The sequence below is a fragment of the Opisthocomus hoazin genome, chromosome 21, assembly GCF_030867145.1.
Source record: "Opisthocomus hoazin isolate bOpiHoa1 chromosome 21, bOpiHoa1.hap1, whole genome shotgun sequence".
NCBI lineage: Eukaryota > Metazoa > Chordata > Aves > Opisthocomiformes > Opisthocomidae > Opisthocomus > Opisthocomus hoazin.
Window position 1 is genome coordinate 8,193,723 of NC_134434.1, and position 21,369 is coordinate 8,215,091.

At 44.8% G+C, this 21,369-nt stretch overlaps 1 protein-coding gene across 1 annotated transcript in view; it reads right to left on the reverse strand.

Annotated features, from left to right (window-relative positions):
• The window catches only part of RPTOR (regulatory associated protein of MTOR complex 1), a 161,009-nt gene that overhangs the window by 115,981 nt on the left and 23,659 nt on the right, over positions 1–21,369 (reverse strand). The window lies entirely within an intron of this gene.

Consider the following 21,369-nt stretch of genomic DNA (forward strand, 5'->3'; position numbering starts at 1 on the left):
TAATCACTTTAAGTATAAAAACAAATCCATTTAAGATGCAGACACCTGTTTAAGACAGAAGCACGTACATAAACTGGTTATGTTGGAAAAACAAAACACAAAACATTTCCTGCAGAGCTGGATAAACAAAATATGCCTGCTGTGGGTGTGTGGGAGTGCACACACAGTGCCAACGCAGGTTTGACCGAGTTTATCGCATCTCTGACCTCCGGTCCGTTTCACCCAGGGATTGCTAACATTCAAAATGCCTTAGGAAGGTCAGATATGTTTTGGACATTAGCCAGCCTCAAAAATAACCCTGCACAGTTCTCTAATCCTCAGGTCCATACCCTGTACATCTCCAACGGAACAAATTTCCCTCTTAAAGATGGAAAATTGTAGAAATCAGATATTCTGTAAACCTCAAAACTCATCCTGAAATGTTCCTTCCCTCCCACCTGGAACAGGGATACAGCTCTTGCTTCCAGCTTACAAGGAATGAACATACCAGAGTGCAGGGCAGAGAAGAAGCTCAGATAGCTACCCTTCCTGGAGTAAGAACAGGAATAGCAGCAGCCTCCACCTCTTCCTAAACCCTGACTAATTAGCTGCCCCTTTATTACTAAGGCAGGTATAAAAGCAGCCTGACCAACACCTCTGCAAGCACTAAACCTAGATGGAGCCTTGCCTTTTCTAGATGGGCCCACAGCAGAGACAGTGAAAAATTTTATGGCAAAAAGTTTGTCTTCAACAAGAAACATGGCCAACTTCTTGCAGCTGCGCTACGTACACCATGGGCGTGCTCAGCTTCAGCAAGGAGCTTAATGCGAACTTGCAGATCTCCCTCCCAGCAGCTCATCACCAGGCCATAGACACGACTACAGCTCAGTAGTTCTTGTCCGCTCTTCACATGGAAGAGGCACAGAGCAAACTGCTGACGAAATGCGCAGCAGTTTTAAAAGCAGACCAGTTACCGGTAGCTACTAAAAGAGACCACAGAAACCAGGGACTGACAGAAACAGGAGTGACTGTGCAATCAGCAGATATGTGACAATGTTACTCAACACTCACTGAGAGATAAAAACAGGAAAAAAATCAAAGCAATCTAGCATAACACGAACATACTTTTAAATCAGTTTCTTAACTCTTAGCTGTTAAGATCAGGCACCAGGTTACTCCAGACTGTGCTGCATGCCCCTCCCCAGGGAAGGGTTGCGAATATAACAACAGTTCATAACCTCACCTCAAAACCAGCTTATGCTTTAACGCAACACCATTCTCAAGATAAAAGTGCACAAAAGTGCCAGGAATCTGATATTCACACAGGTGGGTAAAGAGAGGGAAAACCAATCAAGAGCCCTTGGCAACCGACCCTTGCTTTTGGAAAAAAAATTTATATTCAACATCATCATGACTTTGGCCGTGGACATTACGTTACCGTCCCCAGCTTTACAGCTCTACAAGCACGTAAATCAGAGCACATTTCAGTTTGAGAAAAAAAAAACCTGTTAAAAAACCCCAATACTTCCAAAACACTTTTACTCAGCTAAGTTCCAGATGCCTATGTAGCAGCTAGTTTGTCACACCCAAAAGTGCATTTTTTGGAAGCAAGGCCAAAAAAGAACAAGTCTTTCAACTGTCCTTTGAAAGATAAAAGCCTGTTTCTTCCTCTCTTCTCGAGACCTGCACAGAGAGACTGAGAATCCAGAATCCCAATGGCTTAACAAAATGAAAGCTGCTGTGTTGAAATAAAGAACCAAGTTTAAGAGCAGGACAATCATACACATACCTCTACGAAAATCTGCTACTGAAAGCCTGTTTACAAACCAAATCAAGGTCTCAGAAGTTTCGGGTTTTTACATTTTCTTCTGTGACAGGCAAAGATAAGAAAGTCTTAAAATATCATAGTAAAAGAGGATGAAGCACTTTCACATAAAAATGTTTTGCTTATCTATGAAGCTTGGAAAAAAGATATCGTGCTGCTCAATTAATATTCAGCATCTCAAGCCCATGGGCAAGACAGGTACAATGAAAGGCATCATTCGCATGATCACAACAACGAAGAAAAGCAAGCAAAAGGAGAAAAAAATATTAAGCAAGAATCAGTGATCTGACACACTCATCCTTTTCGGGAACTCCCGCACTAAGTAAAGATAAGAGGCTATATTAATCTTACACGGATCCCCCCGTGCCTCTCTCTCTCCTTTCAGTGTTGTTATGAAGGCGCTGATGGGCAAAAATGTGCACCTTAAATCACGCTCTGCCTGCTGGCATCTTTACAAGACACTGCAACGAGAGTGGCTGGTAATTTTTCAGCTCCATTTTTTCAAAGGAGAACATGCTCATTAGAACACTCCTCATGTCCTTTTAGCATAAATATTAAACACAGCTCGCAATTAATGGAGGTGAATTCATACTCTAAAACTGAAGCCTGTAGATCTAAAGATCCAAACTGTAAACACATCATTTGCACACTGAGAAACATGAGGCTGAGCAGGATGAAAAGGAGAGGAAGGAGCCTGTAAATAAGCAGACAGTCTTAGTCCTACTCCTCACACCTCATTCACGTGCACACAACGAGAAACAGGTATCCGAGTCGCAAACCAGACCGGGTGGGCTGGTGGTGGACCCCTCCCCCAGAAATATCCTCAAGACTTTTTTCGTTGGTGTGTGAAAAATACCAGGAGAATAAGTGAAGCACTCAGAACTCGTTCATCTGATTGGGGTGTGGGGCACCAGTTTTGAGGGGAGAGCAGGAGCTCACTGGTTTATGTGATGCTCTGTGGAACAGAGTGCTATTTTTAGTAACTGTTCACAACAAATAGGGTCTCCTTGCAGAACAGAACTACAGAAACAAGGTCTTTGAGAAGAAGACACAGTAAGAGCACGAAGCCCTTGCTAACCCACGGGATACCAGTCCTTCCCAGTACCAGAGCGCACGTTGCCGCTGAGCAGCTCCCCAGCCTCCCGCCGTGCTCCACTCAGCTGACACCCAGGTGAGCAGCCATCCAGGAGGATTCACTGACTCAGCAATTTTACCTTTCCTTTCACAGTATGAAGAAGCATTTTTTAAACATACTTTTAGATCTCATATGAAAATTTTGCGTTTCAGCATCACGACCCTTTTGATGCTGCCTCCTTTTGTCACCTCCTGTATTTCCTTCCATCAATCTTCATTCATCTTCTCTGGTGATGCTGTGCTGCATCCCTTCCCTTCCACTTCCAAACAGACGCCTTCATGCAGCAGTTACTGCAAAAGGCAACAGAGATCCTAACCGAAACCCTCGAAAGGCCTGGGGGCTTCAGCTCAGCAACTTCTACTGAAATCACACAGACACACAAGGCTTTACGGTTTGTTTTCCCTCTGTTTTTATGAGCTATTGACCAGTTCCAGACTGTGACTGCGCCTGCAGACCATGCTGCCCTTCCCTGCCTTGTATTACGTGTTGATGGCAGGTATCTTCTAGTCTTTGGCGAGCAGCCTTTGCTTCCCGACGCAATTATCAGACGAGACGACCCAGACTCAGACTCCTCTGCAGATGATGCCCAGCTGTATCCGTTGCTCCCAGCTGCTGCTGCCATCGCAGCATCAGAGCTGTCAAAAAGCCCGGCCAGAGTGCTGTGATGGACAAGCATGACATTGCTGACGGTGATGTCAGCCAGCTTTCTGGTGTGCATTTGATTTTCCGATCACCTCAGTGTCTCACTGAAGAGCTCCTGTCAAAAGCAATAACTCTGTGGTGGCCTGATTCAGACTACCCTCATTATTCTACTCACGCAGGCACAATTAAAAGTGTTGTTTGTTTATGTAATAATGCCACTCTTCTATGAAACACTCATTGGTTTATCCAACCTTTTTCCTGCATATTTGTTTAAAAATACAGTTTGATGTCAATTTTTAAGTTATTTCCATTTTCAGTATGCCACAAACTTCTGGGTTGACAAAACATTGGATTGACAATGTTGCAGGAAATTGGAGGATTTTCAGTAGAAAGGCGTTCTGGCACCCAAAACAGGAGACGAAAACAGTTTGGGGCTAAATACCAAGTGCATTAGCTAGACATTTTTGCTGCGGACATTAACCATACTTAATGACAAAATTTAAAGTGAGACGGTTTTGCTCTCAAGCAGTTATGCTGATCACCTAATGACACACTCTCTCAGAATTACTTTCCAAATTATTTCCAAATTTCCAAATAAAATCAAAGCAATCCTCTTTACAAGAGGAAACAGGGATTCTCTAAAGACGTGATCTATCAAAACCGTATAATTTCCCTATTTAAGACAAGAGCAAGAGTCTGGCTGTATCTGGTTTGAAAACTGCCGTTCGGATCTACGCCGGCACCATGTCATTTCCATCCAGACGAGCGCTCGAGGTCCAAACGAGCCAGCAGCGCAGGGCTGACACTACCAGTACAATTAGCAGCTCTGGGAAAGCACCAGGGGAAAACTGCCAGTGGGAGACTAAAGCAGAGCTACAGCTGAGGAGCCAGCCGGCCCCTAACCCAGCCTCGCGCACGGGGCTGCTGCTGACACCGGGGCTCAAACAACAAACCCGGCAAGCAGCTGCAATAAAGCACAAGCACTGTCCCATTTGCTTCATGAGGGATTTAGTTCTTGCAGAGGATAAATAAAACACCCACATGTTCACTGATGAGCAGGTGATAGCAGTAACCTCTCCAAGATGAGTCTGTCTGGAGGGCAGAAACCAGTTCACCGTGTTCATCAACTCCTGTCCCCCTGGGAAACGTCAGTCTGTATTGGCTGCGTACAGTAATTCCCACAGTTCTGTAGATTTTGTGCTTACATTAACAGCTCTGCTTTGGAAACTTCACCTAATTACAGGTTATTTCTTTTACTTTGAATGGGGCCGAAACATAAATTAAACAATGAGGAAAAGCCAAAATTACAACCGCCTTTGCCAGGGCACCCCCAAGCTACGCTGAGCAGAGCGGGGGCTGCAGAAGCTCAGCGATTTTGTGCCAAAGCGCTTTCGCTGGCATTCCAGAAACCAGAACCCGACCCGTCATCCGTCTTCCAAACTCTAGTGTGCTCAGCCCTGCCAGCGCTGAGTCCAGGAGACTCACCTCAGGATCAGGTCCTATAAAAGGGAAGAAATGTGGAGTGCTAAAGGTGACAATTTGAGGATAAGCGATTTCAGTTGCCGATATTGCTTAACCATTAATGGGCAATGGGGATAAAGAGAGTTTTGGAAGCCAGGCCAGGCTTCCATCATCACTGGCACCCATCAGCCCAGCAAGGTGACAGACGCATGCTGGAGCACTATGGCATTTTCATCAGTGAGACGAATTTTTTTTCCCCTCAAAAAAATACAAGGATAAACCTCTTTCTCCATCAAAGTTATAAAATTCAAGTCTTAATCTTTGATTTTCCTGCAGCCTAAGATCTCAGTCTTGGTTCCAGAAAGACTCTACAAGACATAGTCCACAGCGTGCGTGTGATTCAATGCCAAAATAGCAACACCTAGCACAGCAGATATGAACTATATGAAAAATGTATCTGTTTGCCTTCATAATCTTTGCTACTTAATAGTTACAATATTGCCCTCTTTTCATTCAGCATAACAAAAGTGTGAAGTCGATCACCTTTTAACCCCAAGATACCTTACTAAACCTGATGGGCACAACTTCCCTAAAAATAATTTCATACTTCATTTCTACAACTCGTATTGGCACGTGATCCCCAGATTGCTTTCCCTAGTAAGTTCATACTGCTGAGGTGTGATGCTTTGGGCGAGTCCGGGCTGAAGAATGCAGCTATTCCAGTGATATCCCAGCTGCTACAGAGACATTAACCGGTGTGTACAGCTGTCAGGCAGGTAAAGTGGGCAAAACTGTGCTCATCTGAGTGCAGCAAAGGCATCATCTGCGCAAGGTCAGAGGCTTACACTTAAAGTTAAGAAATTCTCAGCTATAACTTGATTAAGCAGGATTTAAGCCCCTTAGACAGCATTTTGCAGATTAAGCTCTACAAGACTCTTTGGAGTGGGGTCACAGGGCACCAGCATGAAACAACTTGAGAGGGAAGCGGCTAGGGGATAAAATTACACTGGCAAACGGTGCGGAACGGCTGGAAATTCACTGTGTAAGGATGAAGGAAGCTCTCCATGAAATCACAGCTCTGTTTCTGTCCATATCTGCCCTCTTCTCATCCCCGTCCCTCCTCGAAGGGATCAAAATCGCCCTCAGTCAGACACGCTGCCAGGTAACAGATTCCCCCAACCAGGAACAGGTCTGGTAAGACAGCTCGGCTCTTCTCCAGAGACTCACTGCCACAGCTGCTCCGTTATGGTCTGAAGGTGTGTTTCCAGTTGATCAACGGAAGGAATTGCTCCAACATTCAATATTTTACACTGAAACTGCCCCTTACACCTCCTTAGAAAAGGAGCCACAACGCATGATCCTACCCAGAATCTATAAAGTAGTATAAAAGCTCTGTTGTGCTGAAGATTTTTTTTTTTAAACAGCTATTGAGTGGCAGAGCATCCTACTTGCAAAACAGCACACTCAAAGCAAGAAAAACACAGTTTCAGAGCTACTGCTACAGGTAAAATAAATAAAATAGAATCAACATAGCTGTAGTGTTTGAGTTTTCAGGCTCACTCTGGAGGTGTCAGTCGACATGCAGGACGCATGGAAGACAACGAGCCGACGGGGTTCCTATTCCGCACCCTGCCACCCCACTGCTTAGGCCCGTATAACCTCAGAAGGTAAGGCTGGGGTGGATTTCATTAAGTAATCCAGTCCCATCCCAGCGAGCCTGATACAGAATCAATGACCTCCGCCTCCTTCCTGACAACTGGTCACCCAACTTCTGCTAAAGCCTTCCCGCAGCAGATGCCCAAATGCCTTCCCAGGCAGCAAGTGCTGCATTTCCCTTATCGTCATCAACATTTTTTCCTAACATAGCCTAATTCTTCCTTATAATGACTTATAATCTTTTCTGCCTTATTCTTCAAAGCAGCTCTACTGTTCAAGGTGAACCTCTGCGTAAATGGGACATCACCGGACGTCGCGCAGCTGCTGCACAGAGACTCGGAGCAGACGTGAATCCCAGTTTCCAAATGCAGAAAACACATCAAACCTGAGACTTTGCCACGCACACAGGCAGCCTACTTAACATGACTTAATTAAAAGGAATCAAAGCAATCTAATTATTCTAAGAGACTGTTTTTTTGGAACAATGCCCAAATTCAGAAAATAGAAATATAAAAAGCCTCACAAAGCAGTAAGTTACTCAAAACCGAGAGTAACGAACCCGTTGGTTTCAAGGGCCGAGGATGGGCAGCATCTCCCCAGCCCGCCCGGCCGCGGGCACCCCGCAGCCTCCTGCCCAGCACACAAACCGCCCCGCTGCTGCTCCCAGCACCAAGGTCACTGCTCACAATCCTTGCTGTTGCCCCACCAGCCACCTTAGCTCCCGTGGTCTGTGGGGACGGAGGGAGCAGAACACCAGGGGAAAAAAGGGAGAACACCGGGTTCTGAAATGACAGGAAAACTGTTCTGGAACTTCTGCAGGCAGTTTGCTCAAACTGACGGTCACAGGTCACAACCTGGAGACCACTGACTCAAGGGCATGCCAGTGGTCCTGGGTGAAGCTGGCCCTGGAAGGGAGCAAATCCACACCGCTTCCTCCCGCCCCGTTCTAACGCAGCGGCACGCTGGCTTCAGCAACGGATGCTTTCTATGCCAGACAAAAGAATTCACCCGGTTCAGGGTACGGTGCTCTGGGGCCGGAGACACCGCTCTAGGCTCTGCGTTCCTGACGGCTGCCGCCTCATTACACACGGGAATGGCAGCGAGTCCCCAGGGCTGCACTCTACAACCCATCGCTCGGTTAAACCCGACGGCCACGCCGCGGCACCGTGCCGGAGGGCCGCTCTCCCCCCGGGCAGCGCAGCAGCAGCTCTGCCTACCGGCGCGTTAACAACCACTGCCACGCTAAGAGAGCTCAGACCAGAATGTGACAGCCAAAGAATAAAATCCCCTGCAGCCAGAGATGTGCTTCAGATGTTTGAAGACCTATTAATGATGAACACTAAAAATCCTGGATTTAGTTTTCCTTAAAGTGAAAAAGATAAAATTGAATTAATTCCCATTCCATCTTTTATGGGGCAACTGCCAGTTTGATGCAACATGTTCCTCCAAATGTCTGGAACGAACTCTGGCTTCGAGGTATAAGAGAGCCATGTTTACGTCAAAGAGATTCACAGCCATGCAACTGGCTGTGCTGTGCCACACAGCAAAGCAACAGCCCTGACGTTTTCCTTTTTTAAAACTATTTAGCACACTGGAAGCACGCAAAACCATGCGAAGGAACGGTGCCACCATGACGGCACCCGTCTTCCCAAGCAAAGCATAATTCATTCCAAGAATAGTGTTAGTTCTTTTATTGAGCCTGACACATTCAAACAGAAATTTTGAGCAACATAACCATTCAGAAAATTAAAAGGCCCTGAAACAAGAATGGGTGCAAGTGTGGGAAAAAGAATTATGGTGAAAATTCGAGAGATTACTGGAGAAATTTAAACCTATACCACACCTACATGCGTGTGCTTCTGGCTCGACTTTCACCCTCACATAAGAACTCTGCCAAGCTGCATCTCCACTGCAAACAGAACCAAGCAAAGAAATGAGGAATATCTCTTCTTTTTTACTGTTTTAGAGCTATTCACCATGAAGACTACCTCAACACATCATTATTATTCCAGTTGCTACAATTTAACTTTTGACAAAATCAAAGCATCTTCATCTACATCCCACTGCTTTCTTTTCTGTATTTTTATTAGATAATAATGACCAGTTAAGCAGCAACAATGCACATTTGCAGTGTTTTCACACGGTGCTCAGCACCGAATGAGATATACATGAGTTAAACCACATAATAAAAACCTTTGTGCTTTCTTATCCTGTGGCTTTCACAGCGCAGAATAAAATAGCTATGGTAGGAAAAACTGAAGTAAGTACTTTTTGATGAGTGACCAGTGTATTAAAGTCTGATTCTGAATTATGGTACAGAAAAAGGCAATTCTAATCTTTCACCATTGCTCTAGGCTTCACTTAGGACATCAGTAGCATCACTGTGTGGTAGCTACCCCATCAGTAATACCCGGTAACAAACTGGCTCAACAAAACCCTCAGCAGAAGCCAACGCGAGCCCAGCTCCCACCGAGCACTGGATTTTTACAGTGATGGGGCAGGAACATTTTGTTACCACCAGCCTTTTGGAGGGCTTATTCTGAGGACTTCAGCAAAAAACTCTTCGTAAAGACGGCATAAATATACAGCAGATAAACCGAAATAAAAACTACCCGCAGTGGCACTGACAGGAATAGAGATTCTAACTTCTATGTGTATCTAAATCACCTGCCTTCCTCCTGGCAGCGGCTGAGGCGGCAGCACCCGGCCAGCCCGGTCACAGCCCGCGCCGCAGCCCCGCCGCGGTGCCCAGGCGCCTCACGCAGCTCGGGGAAATGACCTCTGGCGACGAAACGCGCGTTGGAGGTGGGTTTGCATGGCAAGGAACGCTCTTTCAGACCTACGCTCAGCGAGGCTACAAAGTCCTGGAAAATCCTGGCTTCAGTGATTTTAATTTTTTTTTAATTATGAAGAGCAAAACTTTAGGAAAAATCGAAGATTACAATAGCTATTACATACAACAGAGCAAAATTCAGACGGCATGTTAAGCATACACCACACCTAAGCTTCTGTTTTGTTTTAAAACATTCCTCAAACACTAACCCTCACTTTAATAAACGAGCAGCACAGGAACAGCAGCATTTATACTTACATATTAACAAATTAAAATACAATAGGAATAGCTTAGATAAATTAGAAGACAACAGTGTTACCATAATTTTATTTATTTGTTTTTAAAGTATTCTGTGAAATCATCTTGTAATGACATACAGAAAAATAAAAAATAGGGTCAAAAAAGATCCGTAAGCTTCTCAAAAGCTTTAAATCCTATCCCAGTGCAGTAGCAAGGAAGCCCAGTGACTGGTGCCATCTTTTTTGTCCTTATAAGGCCTGGAACTTCACCTTTACTGTTCTTGACTGGATGCTTGAATTCACCCCTGTTTCCATTTCTCTAAAGGTCACATCAGATTTCTTCTCTGACTACTCAGAAATTCTCTGCAATCACCTCCGGTCCTTTTGTTAGGGAACTTCTCGATGTTGAGCAGAAAGAAGAAAAAGCCCTGCAGCTCCAAAACGAGCTGGAACACGCAGACAAGCCCACACACGCACGGAGTCTGGGTAGGGACCTGCGGATCAGACAAACCACAAGCGGTCTGACACAACCGCGAGCGTGTGCACAGGGCTCTACGACCCACCACTACTATCTTGCGCTGGGTAGTTTCTTGCATCAAATGAAAAAACTGTGATGAATACAGGTCACCAAAATATATTTTTATATTTATGAATATTTAAGAATTGTAAATTAATTTCTATGAGGCAGCTGTACACCATACATCTAGCAAGCACTGTATTCACAGTTTCCAAAACACCCTCCTGATTTCCTCTGTATATTTGGAAAAAATTAAAAATAAAAAGTGTTTAAGCCCAGGCAACTCTCAGCTAAAGATCTGCTCTGGTTTGCTGCAACCCAAGTCTGAGAAACACCGAGTAAGAATGATACGCTAGCTGTGGCTGCAAGGCATCACGATGCTCTGGGGGTCTTTGGTTGAGGGTGGGTGGTGTTTCTCCGAGCCTGAGAGTTTTCTTCTCCTTAGGAAGGTTTTCAAATAAAAGTTATTCTATCACAAAACATAAGCAAGATTTAAGACTGACTGCCATTTTGATTTTTGGTACTAAAAACACATTAGATGAATCAACATTCAGATCAATATTTCGACCACCAACAAAAAAAAATCTTTAATCTCGTGGGTTCCAGAGAATTTTAGAGAATTACAAGATACACAGGGACTGGCATAAGAACCTGGAGGACACTCACGCAGAGCATGAGTAGCAGTTCTAGCCAGTGAGGAGTGACCAGCTTCGCACAGCACAAGCTTAAGGTTTAACCTGCTGGATGTGGACAGCTCGCAGCTATGGAGCTGACACGGCCAAGACTTCCCACATCCCCAGGAGCTACAGAACAAAAGTGTAAACTAAATTAACTCAAGTATTACATTACTCAGCTGTAAGTGCAGAGGGTGAAAACTGCCTGCGTATCAGCAAATGTGAAAGCAGTAAGCATGACATAATCTTTTGAAACTAACCCAGAGGAAATCCGGAGCAGTCTGAAGTCTGTGCTGAGCACATTGCCAGGAATAATAACAGACAAACAAAAACATGAATAAACACCTCAGGGATGAGTCCATTTAGCATCTATAATGAGAAACCATGCTTTTTTTTTAAATCAAACTCCTATATTCTAGAGGTTTTTTTAAGAAATCAAAGAGCATGGAGATGAGAGAAAGTATCTTCTTGATATAAACCCATTTTGATTCCCAGAAGAGATTTGCCAAGATCTTAACACGAGATTTGGAGGAAACTCCACATATAAAGACTTGCTTATAAAGCCAGCGGGTTAGGGGAGAGGCATTAATGCTGTCCACAGAGGGAAGTCACTGGGAAGCTCCAAGAGGATCACTTTCATAGCCCAACATACTAATAAATCCCACTCAAAAGGGAGCGAGGAGAAAGGCGACAGTCTGTTGATGACTGAGGGTTATCCAGAATTGCTGCAGGCAGACCCTGTGACAGCGAGTGTTTCCACAGCAGTATGGAAGAGCACATCCAATCCAGATGTGTTTCAATGTAGTGCAAGAAACACCATTTTGATTTTACACAGAGAACAATCAGCCTGGAACTACGCACTAGCTACCAAGAAACAAGATCCTGGGAGCGTAAGGAGCTGTTCTGTGCAAACATCAGCCCACTAGCACTCGTGAAAGCATATAAAGAGTTAAAAACTGTTAGGAGAGCAAGAAAGAAGCCACAAAACCACTCTGGCCCTGTAGAGACCCAGCCAGCACCTGGATCTTGAGGATGGTGTGCAGGTCTGGTTTCTGCAGGTGTGCAACGGCCTTCACATGAGGAACGATTAAATGGCCTAGGATTCATCTGCCAGGAGGAAAGACAGAGAAGCTGCATCTAACAGTGGCCTGTAAAATGAGAACCAATTACGGTTTTCATTATCTCTTGGCTCCCTATTAGCTCTTCCAACACTACCATCACCTGGAATAAAATTGACACGTTTAGAGCAAAAGAACAGATGAACAGCTTAACCAAACATTGTAGAGACCGGCGTGTCCTTGCCATGCATGGGACACCGTTCGATCACTTCTTTGCACCATTGTACACTTTCCAGGGCTCACACACTCCTGGCAGCACAATATACGCCAGACAGTAAAACCCCAAGACTCCACCTCCAGCTCGGAAAGCCATCAGTGCGTCAGATGCGTGCGCGGGCTCTTCACGCATCTGCAGTCAGCCGGGTCCTGGACTGGAACCAACACCGCTCCGCTGCTCCCATTCTCCAGTATGGCCCCAGTTCAGTTACCTACCCCGAGAGCTTCGAATCGTTTCTTCGTTATCCATCCTTGCTCCCTCACTGCAGTCTTGGCAGGGACAGCGCCAGAACTGAGCCAAGGGACAAACCTCTCCTCGGAGCCCGAGCTGCCACAAAGACCTCGGAGTGTCCACATCTCGAGCAGTTCTCTCTGAGCTACTTGTTCCACAAATTCTTCTGAAACACAGGAGCAGTTCATGTTCCTAATAACTTTCTCCACTAGTTGCTTTATACATACTAATTTCTTTTCAATTAACTTCATTACTACGGACTTTTGCCACAGTTTTTTTCTTTTTCTGTACATGACACTAAGTTGGCCTACTTCCAAGTCTTCTGATCTTGAAGCTGTTTCAGTGGAAAAAATACATGCTTCATTCATTACAAAAATACTTTGTTCTTTGGTTCATTCAAAGCTGTTATTAATATCTCAGTCCTTGATTTAATTTTCATATGTACTAAAACCCACCTTTTTTCCTTGTAAAGAAAGATTTAGGATCCTGAGTTTACACTGGCTTTGAAACATATCAAAGAACAGCCAAATTTAGAACCACACAAGAACACTTTTATTTTTGCACAGTTTCATCATATGTGAACAATCTACATGGAAGAGAATTCTTTCATAAGCAGCAGAACCAAGCGAAGCTTTCCCTGACTCTGCTGCTCGTTTTTGGATTTTCTGTCACCTAATTGGACGCAATCTCTTTCGGAGGGTTTGGGTGTTACTGGTGTTTTCTCTTCCCTCCCCACTCGTGGCTGTTAACCTCTGGGAAGAGCTGGGCTCAGGCTGCAGCCTGTTCCTTGGCTGACCAGGAGCCTCACAACACAGTCTGTGCCCCACCTCCACCCAGCTATTTTCACAAAATGTTCAGGACATCAATTTACACTCCAAATTCTCAACCCCTCTAGACACGGCATGTGGTGCGTTCGGGCTGCTGGGATGTACGGTGGATGCAAGACAACCACACGCTGCGTGGTCGTAACAGCCTGGCTTCCTCAGGAAATCAGTCAGAAATATCCTCAACCATTGGAACTCACGCAGCAACACGCTCTGCACTACCCCCTTACAAGCCTTGTGTTTAAAACAACCCTTACTACATCAAGAAAAAGTATGTCTTGTAATCAATCCGGATCCTTTTCTCTGACGGGCATCTGACAGTTTACCCAAAAGCAATGCGCTCCGTTTTCCACATCGACCCCAAACAGAGGAACAGCACCAAAACCTTGGCAGGACAGAGACCCTTCGCAGGCAGCGCGTGACCGTGCCGTCACTCCCAGTCTGCGGTCGAGCCCGAGAAGGGCAGAGGCATGACAAACTCGTCCCAACGTACCTGGCAAACCCTGGCTAGCACAGAACTTGGCGGGAAGCCTGCAGTCTGACAGAGGCTTTTCTGAGCTTCACCACCTTTGCACTGACGCAGCCTCGCTGCTCGCTTCCTCGTGCCTGCAAACCCGAGTGCCAGATCCGGGGTTTGCTGCGCCGGGGCGTCAGACTGCGGGGCACAGGCAGCAGAGGAGCAAACAGCTGCACGAGCACATTAGGTGAGAACTTCAGAGACCAAGTCAGCAATGTAAGCAGTGATTTCCATTTATACCTACTATAAATCAATCATAAATTCAATTGCCTGTAAGCCCAAGCTGATATGACCACAATAACTCCTGCATTACAGACAAGCATGCAAAAACAAATTACTTTGAACCATATCAGGCTTTCTATTTAAAAAAAACCCCACCTTTTAAGTGTTTTAATGTTAAGTTGTGGGCACATGAAATTCATGATGATTAATCAAAGATAATCAAAACCTGCATACTGCAATAGAAGGGAATATGTTGGAAATCCCAAAATTATGTCACAAGCAACTGCTTAACCTGGTTAACGTAGGCCATGAAAAAAAATGCTTCTGATAATATTATTAGTTATTGCTAACTTGAAAAATATTAATTACAGTGAAGATGTACTATAACTTATGGATACCTAAGTTTAAATGCTAAACTAAGCCACAAGGAAGACTCTTGGAAGTGTTAGGCAAGTCCTCTGTGATATTTGGTTGCATTTTAAAAATCCATCTCAATCTCTTACTTGCTAATATGTCCACAGTCAGCCCAAGACTCCACCAGCTTGATTTGCCAGATGCCTAGGACAAAATGCTTTACTAGAGCTCAGCTATCAGGGTGGAACATTTATTCGCTTGGCTGTAGTCAGCAGTGTGGTGACTTTACCTTTCCTCTGCAGAGTCTCTGACCTTGCTTTTAAGTCCAATGTGAAATGAATTCTGAAGTACCTAATCCTCACTGTGTGGAGTCAGTATTCAAAAATACTTCCATAAAAATACCTCTGAGCAGTCTGTTCGTGAGAACTGATGTTGACAGGGAAGACAAAAATCAAACCTGCTAACCTTGAACATCTGCTACAATAGCTAGATTCAGGAGACAGGTGTGTTTTTCAGCAATTACAAGCTGCTACAGACTACGAGTTTGCTCCAAGATTTACAGAAATTCTACCCACCCACTATGGTAAGAATCCTTCCATATCTATTCAAATAAAATAAACGTTCTCCGACAGCTCTGTAAATAATTGGCTATTTTTAAACAAAGGGAATTATAAAAGAACTTAAACCTGCTGCTTCTATGCCAGACCTCTATCCTATGACAGTTTGATGGCTTTGATGGGTCACATCACAAAATGCTCTAACAGGATTTTAAGTACACACCAGGACACATCTTTAAAACCTACTTAGTCAAACAACGTAACTCCTAAGCAACAGTCTCAGTTTAGTACTATTCCTTCTTATAAACTCTATTTTAAGAGGTCTCTAAAGTTTCAGGCTCTGCACCTTCTGGTTTCTTAACTGCACACCTAGGCATTAGCTGGAGCCCAGTTTAGGCTGCAGGACTGCAGTCCGGTGCGTAAGTGAACCCTGAAACTGGCTGTCTTCACATTCCGGTCAGCGCGCATCCTCCTCACCAGCAGCTGCTACTCTCCAGCATTCGTGCAAGAACGAGAAGCTAATCTTCTCAACACTAAATTATTACGTATTAAGTCCAGGTTTTCCTCTGATTGCAAAGTAATTGTTTAATGAAGTGATATTCAGATTAACAAATAGCTTAATGAGTCAGGAGAAGGAAAAACAATCATGCAGAGGTTTATGTTTTGCTAAGGAGTCGTCAAATCCAAGCTAGATCAGGTTTTTCTCATTCTGCCTTAGAGATGAGCAGGAATATAAAGAAAACTGTAAAAAGTTTTCTTTGTTAATGCTCCAAGTTTTACTTTACTTTACATCTGACGTCTGTTCAGACACACGCTTCAGCTGCCCAACACAGCACCGTATCTCCTTCTCTGGAGATATTCAAGACCCGCCTGGACAAGATCCTGTGCAGCCTACTGTAGGTGACCCTGCTTCGGCAGGGGGGTTGGACTAGATGACCCACAGAGGTCCCTTCCAACCCCTACTATTCTGTGATTCTGTGATTCTGTTTGCAGGTCCGAGCTGGCAGCCACCGAGCCCTTGTCCCGTGGGTACCCAGTGGTCTTCACCAGACAAAGAGCGCCAGGGCCATGCAGGTGGGCCCACAGAAGGCTCCTCCCTGTCTCTAATCGCACTGATTCACTACTCTCACCAGCACAAAGACAAGGTATTTTTAAATAGGTCACACAGAGGCTGGGTGGTAATTACAGAAAAACGTTAATCAGCTTTGGGCGGGCAGAGCTGCTTATCTCTTTCAAGAAGCCTTTCTACTATCAGGTCTTTCTTCACATCTTAGGACAAACTGAGTACAATGGTCACATGAAAATACCCTAGAATACACAAATCTTGCTTGTCTGCCAACACCAGCCTCATTTTGACAACAAAATACAAAACAAAACAGAGAGGAAGCAAGCAACGTGAGTGGATCTACCGTCAGAAGACTATGGAAAGCAAAGCATGGCCACCGAACGACTGCACTCAAATAGAGGATTTCAAAACTAACAGGAGGGCAGGTTTAGATTAGATATTAGGAAGAAATTCTTCCCCAGGAGGGTGGTGAAACACTGGCCCAGGTTGCCCAGAGAAGCTGTGGCTGCCCCCTCCCTGGCAGGGTTCAAGGCCAGGCTGGATGGAGCTCTGAGCACCCTGGGCTGGTGGAAAATGTCCCTGCTCCTGGCAGGGGGGTTGGAACCAGATGAGCTTTAAGGTCCTTTCCAACCCAAACCATTCTATGATTCTGTGCTGGGTGATAAAGCAAAGGAAAAGCATTTCAGAGGCAGTCTCAGGAAGTTCCACCTTGGCAAGGGGGGCCCATTGCTTCTGCAAAGGCAGGAGGGGGGAAAGGAGGGGAGGGCAGGTAAAACAAGAACCTGGTTCTTGGTGGCCTCACACCCTCAGCAGCTTCCGTGCCGGGCAGACGTTACTGAATGTGCATCTGGGAGGTTTTACCAGGTTGCTCTTTGCATTTCCCAGGGGAGCTGTTTGCGGCGTGCAGAAACAGCGGCGGGCTGCTCTGCAGCCTCTGCCCCGCAGCAGTGCAGGTCTGCTGCCCACAGGCAGCACAGCCGAGGCAGGCGTCCTCGGCGCTGGGGCAGTTCCGGGATGCTGAAGACTGCCACTTTTCAGAGAGATACACTCACCTGAACAGTCACATTACTGCACCACTTTTCTAATAAAATGGGAAGAAATTATGTTTGCTTACAAGTTAAATGTCCTTTTCATTGTGGTTCAGACTTGTTTTTCTAGGCTTCAGCAGGGGCTTCCCCTTTGCCCCATCTCCTTCATCCAAGGTCACTCCTGCCTGCAGTGTTTGAGGCTTCCGGCGAGATGGCAGGGCCCAGAGGATTTTCCCACTAAACTGACTTTGGAAGTTTGTTGACTTCGCTCCAGAATGCCAGCTCACTGCTGATCTGCAATGCACTGAACAATTCAGTTCCCAAAACAGCTTAATGCCACTTCCTTGTCTTTACAGCTTCTGAACGCACTTCTTCACACCAGTTCATGCCTGTAACTATTTTTTCCTTTTTGTGCCTCATTTCTCCACGAAAATCTCCGAGAAATCAGTATTAAGTAGATTACTGCTACAATTTTGCAGTTTCCACTTTAGTAGTGTGTTAAAGATTTATCAGATTATTTTTTTTCTCACTATCAGAAGAATTAAAACATGCATTCTACCTAGCCTGAGCCTCAGAATTGCAGCAGGGTTACAGCTTACTCCCAAATCCTTTAGTTATCATTGCTACCGGGATTTTTCATGTACAAGTGGTACAGCTACTCCCATATGAAGGCAGTCACACCAGCAGTGCCTGCAGATACACTGCTACAATTCAGGCTACAGAGCTCCAGGGAACCGATGCAGTGGTTTAAGATGCTGAAGTCTCCACCGTGGCTCAGCGTGACTTCCTCCTGATGCTTAGTGCCCCAAATGCAGAAGAAAATAGGTGGCCCAGTTCAGATTTTCCAGCACAAAAAGAGAGTAGCTTCAACGCAGTGCATCTTTGTTCACGGTTTAAACTGCGACTCTGGTTCTGTGCTCTCCCCTGCAAGCTATGCTGTGGGTGAGTGGATGGTTGCAGACCGCTCTCGGAGAAATACCAAAAGAAAAACTACAAGTCAGATACTGCTTCATTTGCCCTAATTTTCTCCATATTCACGAGACACTAAAAAAATGGCTTTCATCATTTACCATACTTACAATTTGTGCTTTTCTGGCTAAACTACGCGTTCTTCTAGAGGGATATTTCATGGAAGCAGCACATGGCTAACAATCGAACTCAGAATGGTACCACGACCATTTTTCACATAGAATGAGAATGTGAATAACCTGGTTTTGGCAATCATACTTGTTGGCCCCTCTTCTATGACAGACTTTTTTTTTGTTTCTGGAAAAAAATGCTGGTTTATGCTGAAGACAGTTGATCTTTAACAAGACAGTAAAGGATTGATACAGCAGAATTTTGCAGAGTCTGAAATAGCTGCCAAATTCAAGAGGCTGTTGGGAAATAAAAAACAACACAGTCCTCTTACGAAAACCTGATTTTGTTTACAAGGTCACAACATCTTTTTTTTTTCCTTCTTGTTCTTCTTCGTGTTTTGTTACATGTTCCTACATCTGCAGAGTAGGGAGACCAAGTACAGGTTTTTCCATTTTACATGTTCCCCTTTGGAATTCTACAGTATTTCTTTTGCAGGAGCAATTAGTATTTGCTGTTGTTTTAAAAGAAAAACCCTACAGAAATAAAGGAAAAGTATGACTCACAGAGAGACCAATAATTAGGTCATGTGTTCAATTAGTTTTCATGCTTAACTAGTTACTCTTTAGGAAAAGCTCAACCTTTGATGTGCAGCAGGCAACTCACCAGTTAATTAGGCAGAAGGAAGCAATGCAACGAGTGAAACCTCAGAAACCCTATCAAAGCCCAGAGATACCTAATGAGGGAAACAACAGCATCAACAACAGAAAACATGCACAAAAAGGTAGAGGCTTTAAATTATCTGTTTCAAGTATCTTGGCTGTGCTTCCTTTGAAATTAAGAGAAAACTGTTGGGAAGCAGCCTCGTTTGATCAGAAAAGCATCACTGTTTCCTTGAAGGCTTGCCACAAAAAATGTAATCTATCCGTATTGTATGAGATGTCTCCTCAGAGACCATCACTCACTGTAGATGTAAGCTGCGAGAGGCATCACACACCAGATGATATTGGATTAGAAGAAAAATAGGAAAACCCTTTCTTGGAATGGAAAGCCTGCATAGCTAAGCACAATGGGACCCACACTGCTGGGAGTCTCAACCCAGCACCAACAGCTTGGGGAAAAAGATAATACATAGCCATAACTCAGCTAACGAACATTTCTATTAATGTCACACATAAAAGGAACAGCCATGCCTGTTTGGGATTAGTACCAAGTTTCTCGGTTCCCTTGGGCCCACTTCAATAAAAGATTGCTGCAGTTGCTCCTCCTTGATTATGTCACCTCTTTGAACTGAGCGAAAAAATGGGTAAACCATGAAAATTAAATGGGCTGGAAAGACCTAAAACATGCCTAGAACTGCCGGGCTAAGGAGTTCAGATATGTTACTGCCTGTTTCTTAATAAGTGACACTAATCGAAGTAATGGAGCTTCAAGAAGAGAACTGCGGAAGGAACAACAGCAAAATTGCTAAGTGACAGTGTCCACCACCCTCAGTGACTAGGGATGCTACAGATGCAGGCGTTCTCAAACATCAGTATCTGCTTTCAAGCCACCCTTCCCAAAGGCTTTCTAAAAGTTTATTTAATCTTGCCTTCTAGATTTCTCCAGTCTCTCCCCTATCTGAGATTTTCATCCCCCTGCATAGCTCATAGTTCTCCCTCACTCCAGGGCTGTCCATTCAGGTAGAGCTATAATGAAATACTCACAAGTAATTCCATCAGACAGTCAAAATCGTGAAGATGACTGTCTTAGCAAAAAAGGGGAAGTGGGAGAAGAAAAAGGGAGACAACAAAGTAGCACTTGAATTAGAAAAATCAATACTGTAATTGACTTTGTTTTATTTAGGCAAGTGGGTGTAAGGGGGAAGAAATTCTCTGGGATGTAATGTTTAAAGCTCCTTGGCTTTGCTGGTGTTGGCTATCACAAGGGGAGGTACTGGCCTGAAAGGGCAGGAGGGGGAGTGGGGGAAAGATGTTACACGGGTGACAAACTACAGACCTTGCTGTGGTTAGATCTTACAGGGAGGCACAAACCTCTCACACTCCATTAAGTTACCTACCAGAGGATGTAAAAAAATCCCGAATTCCATAGAAGAACTGACCTTCAACTTGAAATAAAGGTCTCTACACAAGAGCAAGATCCGACAAACACTTTTGTAGGACCTCAGAACAGCTCTGAGTGCCTCGCAGCCCTGCACCTTCACTGGCTCATTTCCGAAGCTCCCGGGGACCAGGGCCCACCACCGGCCCTCTTCAGCGGCGAGCCAGCTTGGCTGAAGACACGGACACTGCAACACTCTGCACTGCAACTGGCTGCGATGGACAACAGACATTCAAATGGCTACAAGGGTCTCTGGAGCTCTTGCCCTTCCCCCCCGAACCGCCCGTACACATCAAAATACGATGTCAGACCAAAGTCTACCTTCAATATAGCAGAGAACACAACTTTCCTTTTCTTCTAACCCATCCATGGTTCCCAACTCTTGTGCACCATGACTAAAGCTTTATTTTCTGTAACAGTCCAGCTAACAGGATAACAGCTCCACTCCAGCCCTCGGCTCTGCTTGGCAGCAAGACTGTCATGGTTCTTTGACGGATCTCGTGAATGTGCCAATTACATATTGCTTTAGCTCAAAGAACGTGCTGTTTGTCACTACTCTCTAGATATTTTCTCCTCCAGCTCCACCATTGCTGCTCCTCTTTGCACCTTTCAAACTTTATTTCTTTCAGTAATCTCACATGCAAACCAAATTTACCTACAACCCTATCCTCTGCTCTGCTCCAAATCTATTTCCCTCAATATATTCTCCTCCATCTGGTCACTGCACTTTCAAAACTCCCTTATAATCACTTGCCGCTTATTTCTATATTGTACCATGCCGCAACATCTACCAGCACATTCAGAGCTGGGCTTCTGTTACGCTATGACTCTATCACACTGACTGCTGTTATTTCACTGCCTCTTTGTCCCCTCCCAACCTGGCTCAACCGAACCCTCCGCCACGACCAGGGCTCCTGTGTGATGCAAGGGGACAACTGGGGGGAAAAAAAAACAGAAAAAAAAAACCAGGGAAAATAAAAAGGGGAGTCACGGACGTGTTTCTCAGTGGTCTCACAGCTAGCTGTGCAAAGACCACCATATGGCACAAACCCTCAGGCAAAGGAAGATTTAAAAAAAAAATTTAAAAAATAATTTTC